Genomic DNA, 10,199 nt, shown 5'->3' with positions numbered 1-10,199 from the left:
TTAACACAAGAGCATGAGCCACAGCTGTATCCAGCTTACATGACCATATTCAACTAATGATGTTTTCTCTGCAGGGAGGAGGAGGTTATCCCAGAGCTGACACCCAGGCCATAGAAGGCTCTTGCTCCCATGAGGGGAGCACTGACCTTACGTGATAATGGTAAGGCCCTCTTCACAGGAGTGCTGTGAAGATTAATATGTTTGTGCAAGGAAAATGCTTAGCCTGGCACATAGTGCAGAATAGCACATAAGGATTAGAGTTCTGTCACAACTGGGTATAACATAACTTACATGGGTATAACATAACTCACATGGGTATAATACAACCCATGACCCCCAAAGAGGTGAATATGCAAAGAATATGAACTATGAAGTGCTATTCAAATTATTTTCCTTTAAAAATCACTTTTAAATAGTCCAGTAATATAGAAATAAATGCCCATTTGGAAGAAAAAAATTAAAATGATCATAAGTAGGAAAAATATGAAGCTTTCTAAACTCACACACCTCGCTCCTACCTCATACTTCACTCTCATTCTCTAGAGGTGACCGATGTTAATATATTTTTTTAAAGTGAAATGTATTTTTTATTAATTTATTAATTACATTGTATTATGTGACACAGTTTTTAGGTACTGGGATGCCCCCCACCCCTCCACATAAGGCCAGTAGATGGCACCCAAGAGCACCTGGACACAAGGGCACTGAGCTGCTGTCAGGCCAGTAGTTTTTGTAATTCAAATGAGTAAAATAGAGGACACCTTTCTCATTTAGTGAAGAGGGTCCCAGCTGGGGTTCAAGAGGCAGGTAACTTGAAGAACTTCACATCAGAGATTGAACCAAGACTCAGGAAAATGGTAGTTTGTTTAGGCGAGACTGCAAAATGAGAAATTCCAGAATGACCACAATGATTCTAACCAAATGATTTTGTCTTTCATTCAAATAACATTTTTTTTAAATTAAAAAAATAATTTTTGAGAGATGGAGAGACAAAGATTTCCCTCAATTACTCTGAGCCTTGGAACACGGGAGTCCAAGTACTGCATTAGTTGGGTACCCTTGCTCTCTGGCCTTCTGTAGGGCTTGTCCAAAAGGAGATGAGTTGACAGAGAGGACCGTGTCAGAGGGTTAACTTGTCTCCATCCTTGGTGGCCAAGGGTTGACAGTATCAGGGCAGTCCCTCTGTTCTAGTCCCAGCTGTGGCTTTGGCTCTGGGTACAGGCTCTCCAGTATTGGATGCCTTTGCTACGTCATGCTCATGGACTCTGTTGAATGTTCCAGGCTTTGGGCTGGGTTGGCCTTTAGCATCCCTGATGTAGTCTTCATATTTATAAAATATTTTCATTAAACTCTTCCCTGATATCTGGATATGTGTGTCTTTTCTTTCTAGAAGCTTAACTGGTGAAGGATGCTTATGTATTTCTACAGTTTTTGGTTAGAATGCCTGTCATTTTTAGTTCAAAGTATCTGAAATTTCAGTGTTTTGTTGTTTTGATTCTTTATGCATAAAACTTGACTGAATCAGGATCCATGTGTTAGCTTAGCAAAGAGGTGCTGTTCTTCTACCACCAAAATAATGATTCTCCCCCTAAAGCCTTCAGTTACTGTTATAAAGTAGAGATGTGTTTCTCTGCATGTAGATTTTTTCTCAATTTCCTTTAGCTATTCATCATAGCTAAAGTGACTTGCAAGTACTTACAGACAGCTTACTCGTAGGTCATATTAAGCCTCTTCATAGCCAGTCATTCCTGACAGTGGGGAGTGACATATCCTTGGGAAATCCTTGCTACTTTGGACTGGAAATTGCTCCCTGGTAGGAGGAACAGGGCAAGTGCTTTAACATAATCCATCTAGAATCTCTCATATACGGTAAGAGCTACTGCATGCACCGACTGTGGAGAAATCAGGGCTGGCCTGTCCTTGTGTATCAGATAGCTACCATCTGTGGTGATGACATCTCATACAGGTGCTGATTCATGCTGGCTTGAGTCTTGACTGCTCCACTCCCAATCCACCCCCCTGCTAATGTGCCTGAGACAGTGGTGCACAATAGCCCAAGTCCTTGGTCCGAAGGACCAAGTTCCTGGCTCTTGGTTTCTAACCAACCCAACCCATTGCAGTCATTTGAGGTCTCTCTATCCTCCCTTTTCTCTCCCTCCTCCCTCCCCGTCTCCGGCTCTTTCTCTGTCGGTTGGTTCTATGGCATAACAGGATAAACCTCCAACTACTGAACAAACATCCAATGTGAATGCCTGTTTGAGTCCCAGAAACACCACTCGCAGCCCAGCTCTTTGGAAATTGCTTTGGAAAGCAGCGAAGGAGGGCCTGAAGTATTTGGGCTCCAGCAACCAGTACAGAGACCCAGAAGTTCCTGGCTCCTGGCTTCAGCCTGGCACATTGAGGCCAATGAAGAGTGAACCAGCAGATGGAAGATCTCTCGTTCTCTTTCTCTGTAACTCTACTTTTCAACTCAATATTGTAAACAAAAATTCTCTCTCTCCAACCTTTACTCCCTGCTTTCTGTAATTTTTTCTTTCAAATAAAAATAGGTAAATATTATTAAAAATTTTACTTATTTATTTTATTATTCCATAATACACTTCCATAGGCTCTGGGATTTCCCTTCCCACCTTCCCCAGTTCTTGCCCCACCAGTGATTTCCCCCACAATATCACAATATTATTTTCCTTCACAATAGTCACAAGCCCATCGTTCTGCTAGTTAAGTGTATCCTGACATTGTAGGAATGGACAATAGTAGAGAGTCCAGCATTCTATTGTCAAGATGTATTTAACAGTACCACTGAGAGTTCATCATTGATTTGTAAGTTGAGATGCACACTGCATTGTACATCACATCTGTATGTAACAGTCTCTATTATACAATTACTGTACATTCCATTAAATAAAAAGACATAAAACAAAATCAACAACAGGGGAAAAAATAGGAAATTTACAACAACATGAAGTTAAATAACATGATACTGAATGACCAAAATGTCACTGAAGAAATGAAAAAGAAAACTCAAAGATCTTCCTGAAGCAAACAATGGTATTGTGTAACATATGAGTCAGTGAGGAAATTAATGGGAAGAGCAAAAATCTTTTTTGAATGAATGAAGATAATAGCAAAAAATATCAAACCCCCTGAGATGTAGCAAAAACAGTATTGAAAAGGGCTATTGATCATGTATTTTACATGAAGATTGCCTTACATCAGAGAGAGCATATGATATTTATCTCTTTGGGTTTGATTAATATCACTGGGCATAATGGTATCTAGTTGGTACCATTTGGTTGCAAATGATAGAATTTCATTCTTTTTAACGGCTGAGTAGTAGTCCATGAATAGATGCACCACAGTTTCTTTATCCACTTCTCCTTTGACGGGCATCTGGGTTGTTTCTATGTTTTTGCTATTATAGATTACGCTGATTGCTCCTAGGTTAGTATATGCACAGCTCACTATTGCCCCTCTGGTCCTGCAGCCTTTGTCACAGTGCACGCAGTGGCACCGAATGTGGCACTGGTGGGGGTTTGGACCATGAAATTCACCCTGTCCCTGCACTGTTGCTTGGAGTCTGCCACACTGTCTCTGCTCATGTTCAGATAAAACAAATCAGCAGGATGGGCTGTTCTTTGCCTTGGTTCATGTCCTGATCTCCTGGTACACTCTCCTTCCCACCTGGTCATCAGTAGAGCTCCAATCACTACCAACAGCCGACTACCGCTGGGGTATCTGGTCACTGCAATACTGCTTGATTGTCTCTGCTGCTTCCCTGTGTTCATGGGTCTCCAAGTGTCCCTCTGCTGTTGGCCTGTCCTTTCCTCTTCTAAAATCTGTTCTCTTTGCTTCAGCCTGGCTAACTATTCTCCATCAGTTTAAACCTGTCTTCACCCTATACTGCCATCTTAATAAATACATCTTAAAACAAGAAAAAAAATCAGAGCTGTCTCCTAATATCTCCTATAAGAGATATTGAATCTTGATACCATCCATCATCTTTCTTTCCTTAGCTTAGTTTAAAAAAATCTCCAGAGATGCTCTTATTTGAAATGTTTTGTATTTTGTATTTTGGGACCAATCAGCAGTAGCCAGGGTGAGTGTCCCCATCATCTGTTAACCCAACAGGAATGATGTGGATGAAAAAGGAAGGGGAGATGTTATTTCCAGATGGAAGGGGGTTGTGGATAGGACAGACAGGGGACATTTACTCTGTGTTCCCTACACATTCTTAGCCAGCTATGTTCTCTCAACGTCAGTGTAAGAGGGTAGCTTGTGTAGATGTATTTGAAAGATTTTGGAAGATCGTTCATTCCTAAACTCTCAAAAGGAACATCCTATTACCACCCTTTTTGCTGCTGCCTGGATTTTCCCCATTCCAGTACTACCTCGATGCAACCAAGTGTAAAACAACGATTTATCCATCATTTACTGACTTGGATGTTGATTCAGTTTAAACACATTAGTGAAGCAATGTGGAAACAAATGAATTGCCTTGGTAAGAAGAGGGACTTGGTGAGAGCAGAAACACACACAAAAGGCAGTGGAGACCCAATGACATCAGTTTCTGATACATTTCTTTGATGGGTTTCCTGCCCAAAAACAGACCATCAAGGAAAGCTCATTCATTGTTGATGCTCATCGTGAGTGAAGTCAGTCCTCTGTGCTGCCATTGTGCCTGCCTCAGCCCAGCAAGAAGGGCAAAGGGGCTCCCATTGTCCCCCAGGCTCTTGGTTCCATTTGGTGATACACCTGTTGCCTAAGTTCACCCTTCCTCTGCTTTGAAATTTAGTAGGCGCCTGATGGTTAGGATGAATACAGAAGAGTCCTTAGGCTTTGTGAACCTTAAACATTGCAGGAACTTTGCAAAATGCTTGCAAAACTGCCTGAGTCAATGCTCCCTTGGGTGCTGTAGTACTCAACACATTTGTTTGTTTTGACTTAAGGTTTGGTTTGAAATAAAAACAATTCAGCATCAATAACCAGCCCCTCATTTTTGTGATGTATATTCCATGAACAAAGGAAGTACTTGAACTTTATACAACACTCTGTTTTCTCATATCTTTGCTTTGACAGTGTGAGTAGTTCCCAATTTTTAAAATAAGGAAGTTTGTTTTAGAAAGGCTTTTATGTATTTTTATTTTCTTAGAAATACAGAGAGACACAGAGAGACAGAGATTCTCAATCCAGTGGCTCACTTTCCAGCTGTCCACAATAGCCAGAGCTAAACCAAGCCCAAATCAAGCCCACAGCTCCTTCCAGGTCTCCCACAAGGATGGCAGGGACTCAGGAACTCCAGCCATTGTGCTGTCTCCCAGGGTGTGCATTAGGAGAAAATCAGATTGTGAACAGGCATAACTCAATCCCAGGCCTTCCAATGAAAGTTAACATGCTGTGTCACAACACCTGCCCTCAGAATATCCCTTTAAGATGGAACAAAGATGTCCACTTCTAGAATGATTTCATAGCCTCCATGATGTTTATTAGTAGTGCAACAAGGTCATTTCAGAATTATACTTCAGCAACCCAACATTACTCTATGGTTTTTCTCTACCTTCTAATGGAAAGACTTTGGACGGATAGAAAGAATTTTGTTTCTGTTGTAAGGGGACCTATTGCTAGCAACATACTTGTTACAAGAATGAATTCCAAACTTGCTTGGATTTTTATCATTTGGTCTTTGAAAAATGGCAATGTTTTCACACTTCTGGTGCGATGAATTCATCAATTACCTGGCTCACATCTGCATCTTGCTCTTGCTTGTGGAGTTGCTGGAAAGTTGTGAGACATTCCTTCACAGAACAACAGTGGCAGAGGAAGGCAGGCAGGGCATGCTCTGCTAGCTTTGGCTTTCCTTCTCAGCTTGAAGAACCCACTAGGTCTCTATTAACCCACGATTGCTGCAGCTCTCTCTGCTTGCTTAGTGTCCTTGCACTCCCAAAAAAATGAAGGCTGCCTAATTCACATCCAGGGATATTCTCTTCATCGCGGTGTGTGGTCTCAATATCCATTACAGATTGTGACACAATACAAGTTAACATTTGCCTTTGCATGTTTATTATTATTACCAAACAGGACCTCAACAACAAAACATACCTCATCCCACATAACTGGGTAGAGTCCTGAAGTGTGGTTGAGTCAGTCAGCCCTAAAAATATCTGCGGAAAAAAAGCATTCCTGCAGCATGAAATGAGAAACTATACAACATTCCTGCAAAATGTAGAGGAGGAAAGGAAAATGCTGATTCAAAAAATAGCATCAAGAATAGTGGGAGCCAGGAAGATGGTTGCGAAAGCAAAGGAAGATGGCAAGAACCCTTATTAATCATTGGTTCTCTGGTTTTTCTAATGGAGTCACTGCCCTAATACTGTGTTCTCATTTCTTATTAAGACTGCTGCTTTCTAGGATTGTCATATAGGTGATCGACAGCAAAATGAGAAGAGGACCCAACTAAAATATGTATTTCAAGGATTGAACCCCATCTCAAGTACCTGAGCCTCTTCCATACTGGTTGTCATAGTTTCCCCACCCTGGTTAGTTCAAATTTAAGATAGTTTTCCTTATTAAAAACATCTTATTCTTTGTCATTGGCTGTCATAAACCTTTACAGAAGGAAGTAAATTTGTTTGCTGAATCATTTTACCATGAAAAGTAATGTAAGAAACTTGTTAACATGAGAGGACCTGATTACAAGCATGGTTTCACTCTGACTCTGGGTGTGTGCTGTCCAAGATAGTAGTCATAAGTCACAGGTTGCCACTGAGCTCTCAAGAGGTGGTTAATCTGTATAGTGATTTGTTACAAGTGTAAAATATGCACCAAACTTTGAAGTTAAATGGAAATAAAGAACAGAAAATTATCTAATTTATACTTTATAATACTGTGTACTAAAATGATAATATTTTGAAAATCATGACTACATTAGACAAAATATATTATTAAAATAATTTTTCTTTTTACTTTGCAAAATGTAACTACTGGAACAGTTTTTTAAAAAAATTTAGAATTGAACATGAGGCTCGAACTTATTTCTGTTGGGAAGCACTGATCTAGTTATCTATGCAACTAAAACGTGAACCAGTTAATCATATGCTTTGTCAGTTACTGCTTATTTAGACAATACTAGGTTGACAGCATCGTGAGTGACCAAAAAACTCTAAGCCACTCTAAGCCATCATTATGGCAAAAACTAGGTGGGAAGAAGAGAAAGACTCGCATCCTACACTTTATTAGCAGGCATCTCGAGGCAGATGCTAGGAAGAAAAATCTAATCTTTCTAGACTCTGTGAAGGATTTCCTTCCACTATGATTGCAAGCTTTTTTCTTTTTCCTTCTTCACCACCTGAAAATGATGTTGCTGCTGATAAGTTTTCAGGAAGATGATTACTTGTTGTCTTGGAAGCCCAATCAAGCTATTTTTTTTCATGTCTTCTGTGAGTATCAGAATAAAGATCTTTACCAATTCTTTCAAGTCATGGTTTCATTTTTCTGAAAGTGAGAGAAAGAGCTTCTTCGTGGATTCCAGAAGTGCCATGAATCGTGCTCAGTCTTTCATCTTGCAGAATATCATTTGTTTGCTATTGGCTGTATCTCCTCTATGTATTTAGCTTCATTAGGGCAAATTTTTCAGTTACCTATTGTTGTATAATAAAATATCTCAAGAGTTAGTGACTCAAAATAACATTTAATTATTGATTATGATTCCATGGCTGGTTGGATCTCAGCTGAGTGGCTCAGTTGGCCTTGTTTAGAATCATCTTTCAGCTGGACCATCCAGGATGTTCTAGCTTTATCACAGATTGATGTTGTGATAGAGAAGACTGGGAGGAACACCAGGGTGTCTGTCTCTGTCTTTCCCCTTGCCAAAGCCTTGGGTCTTCCTTCTCTTTAGCAAAACAACCATATGTTCCATGTCATTACTTTTAGCAATATTTTTCCCATGAATGTTGAACGCATTGGATCCATGGGTCTACACTGCATTCATTTTTCCACTCGCATGTACATTCTTCCGCTCAATTGATGCTTATGCCATACCTTTGGTGCGGGCTGGGGAGAGGAGCAATGGGTTTATAAGTTATTTATTATTCATACTAACTTTATCTAGGCCGTAAGAATGTCTTAATCTGTTTTTTTTTTTTTTTTTGCTATCACTAAATTCCCCAGATGAGATTGTTTATAAAGAATAAAAGTGTTTATTAAGCTCATAATTCTGAAGGTTTAAGGTCAAGTGCCCACATCTGGTGGAAGGCTTCCTGCTGGTCAGCACTCAAGCAGAGCCTGGAGATTACACATGGCATCCCACGCTGAAACAGAGCTAGCTGCTAGCTCTTGTGTCCCTAATGCAGCCAAGGGGAGCCCACCCTCATGATTCCATCTAATCCTAATCAACTTCCAAGGCCCCCAGCTTCATATGCCATTAACATAGAACTTTGAAAATGAAATTTCCAGCAAATGAATTCCAGGTAGAGGGGCATATCAAATCACAGTTGAGATTTGTACAGAGTGTTGCAATCATACACAAGAGAGATCTAAACTTCCTTGGAAGATGCTAGGAAAGGGGGAAGGAAGAATTAGTCTGGCTTGTGTTTCCTGACCCTCATTAACCCTTACTTTGCCTCTCAAATGTTTGACAGATCCACTCATCCACACCCTTTATTCTTCTTTCCATGTATTTTAAAATTAAGTTCCTTTAAAAACATAACCTCATTCCATGAGCAATGATATCTATGTGATGTTAATTGGATTTTGATTCCATATTCATCATCTATCCCTGGACTGCATACAGTCATATTCTGTGCCTCTATTGGCTTCTACCTTTCCATTATTAGGGAAAAATGCTCTGGCATGGTGATCTCTGGTTTTCTTAGCTGAACCACCTCTTCTGCTGAGAGCAGTAATATGACAGGCAAGGTGATTGGAGTATCCCCATCCCTTGTTCTATCCCCTCTTCTGTTCTCTTTTCCATCAAGTTGAGTTACCTCTCTCCTTTTCTAGTTAGTCAGACTGAATCTTTAGAATTCTACAGGTCTTACAAAGTGCTCTTCTACAACCAGAGGTCCTAACATCACCCTGTGCACAACATGGATGCATATGGATTCCCATCCCATGTTGGGTAAGACAGCATTTTCCCCTATTGATTTAATGCTATCCAGAGCTGCCCCATCTGAATAGAGCAGATCAACTATTTCAGTGTAGACCAAAAAGAGGAAGTGAGAGGATTTCTCATGAAAAACCAAATCTCTATTTTCTTTCATTTATTTATTTATTGATTGATTGATAAGACTTGTTTTTCTTGGAAAGGTGGGTATACAGAGAGGAGGAGAAACAGGAAGATCTTCCATCTGCTAATTCACTCCCCAAGTGGCCTCAGTGGCCGGAGCTGAGTTGATCAGAAGCTAGGAGCCCAGAGCCTCTTCCAGGTCTCCCACACAGGTGCAGGGTCCCAAAGTCCTGGGCCATCCTCGACTGCTTTCCCAGGCCACAGGCAGGGAGCTGGATGGGAAGTGGTGCCGCCGGGACTAGAACCAGCATCCATATGGAATCCTGGTACGTGGGAGGCAAGATCACGCCAAGGCTCCAAATCTTTATTTTCACACAGGATTCGTAATAATCAGAGGCAAAGTGATTAGGAAAAGGAGACGCTTTGTAGTAGGATGGGTGGAATGTTTTCGCAGCCAAGGTGAGGCAGGACCGCCCTGACCTTTATGTACTGTTTGCCCTGGGTGTGGAGATGCCCTCATTTCACCTGAAGCTTCCTGCCAGGGACCGTCTGGCTTACTGACCAGCCACCAAGGCAGGAAAGGAGGCTGATGAACACAGGAAAACCCCGTTGTGATCACTGGGGTTGAGCAAGAAAACACACATGATGTCATCTCAATAAAGTCTAAGTCAGAGGGAAATGCAGATTCACTTAGTGTACTGCTTTGCCAAATAACACGTTTCAAGTAGCTGTATACTTTTTTCAAGAAAGAAAAGTTATATGAAATCCCCCAGAGTTCACTTTAAGGGCTCTGTACTGTGAAGGAAGTAGAGTGAAAAGTGGTGGTCTCTACTCCCAACTTCCTTTCCCACCCTCTCTCCCCACAGTACTTGATACGTGTAGAACTGGAGGGCCGTAGACACACAGATGTAAAATTACTAATCTTGTGCAGAATTCTCATGTTTTAAATGAAGGGCAGAGATGATTGCTCACCTGC

This window comes from Ochotona princeps, chromosome 4 (genome assembly GCF_030435755.1).
Source record: "Ochotona princeps isolate mOchPri1 chromosome 4, mOchPri1.hap1, whole genome shotgun sequence".
Taxonomy (NCBI): domain Eukaryota; kingdom Metazoa; phylum Chordata; class Mammalia; order Lagomorpha; family Ochotonidae; genus Ochotona; species Ochotona princeps.
This window is presented reverse-complemented; position numbering follows the sequence as displayed.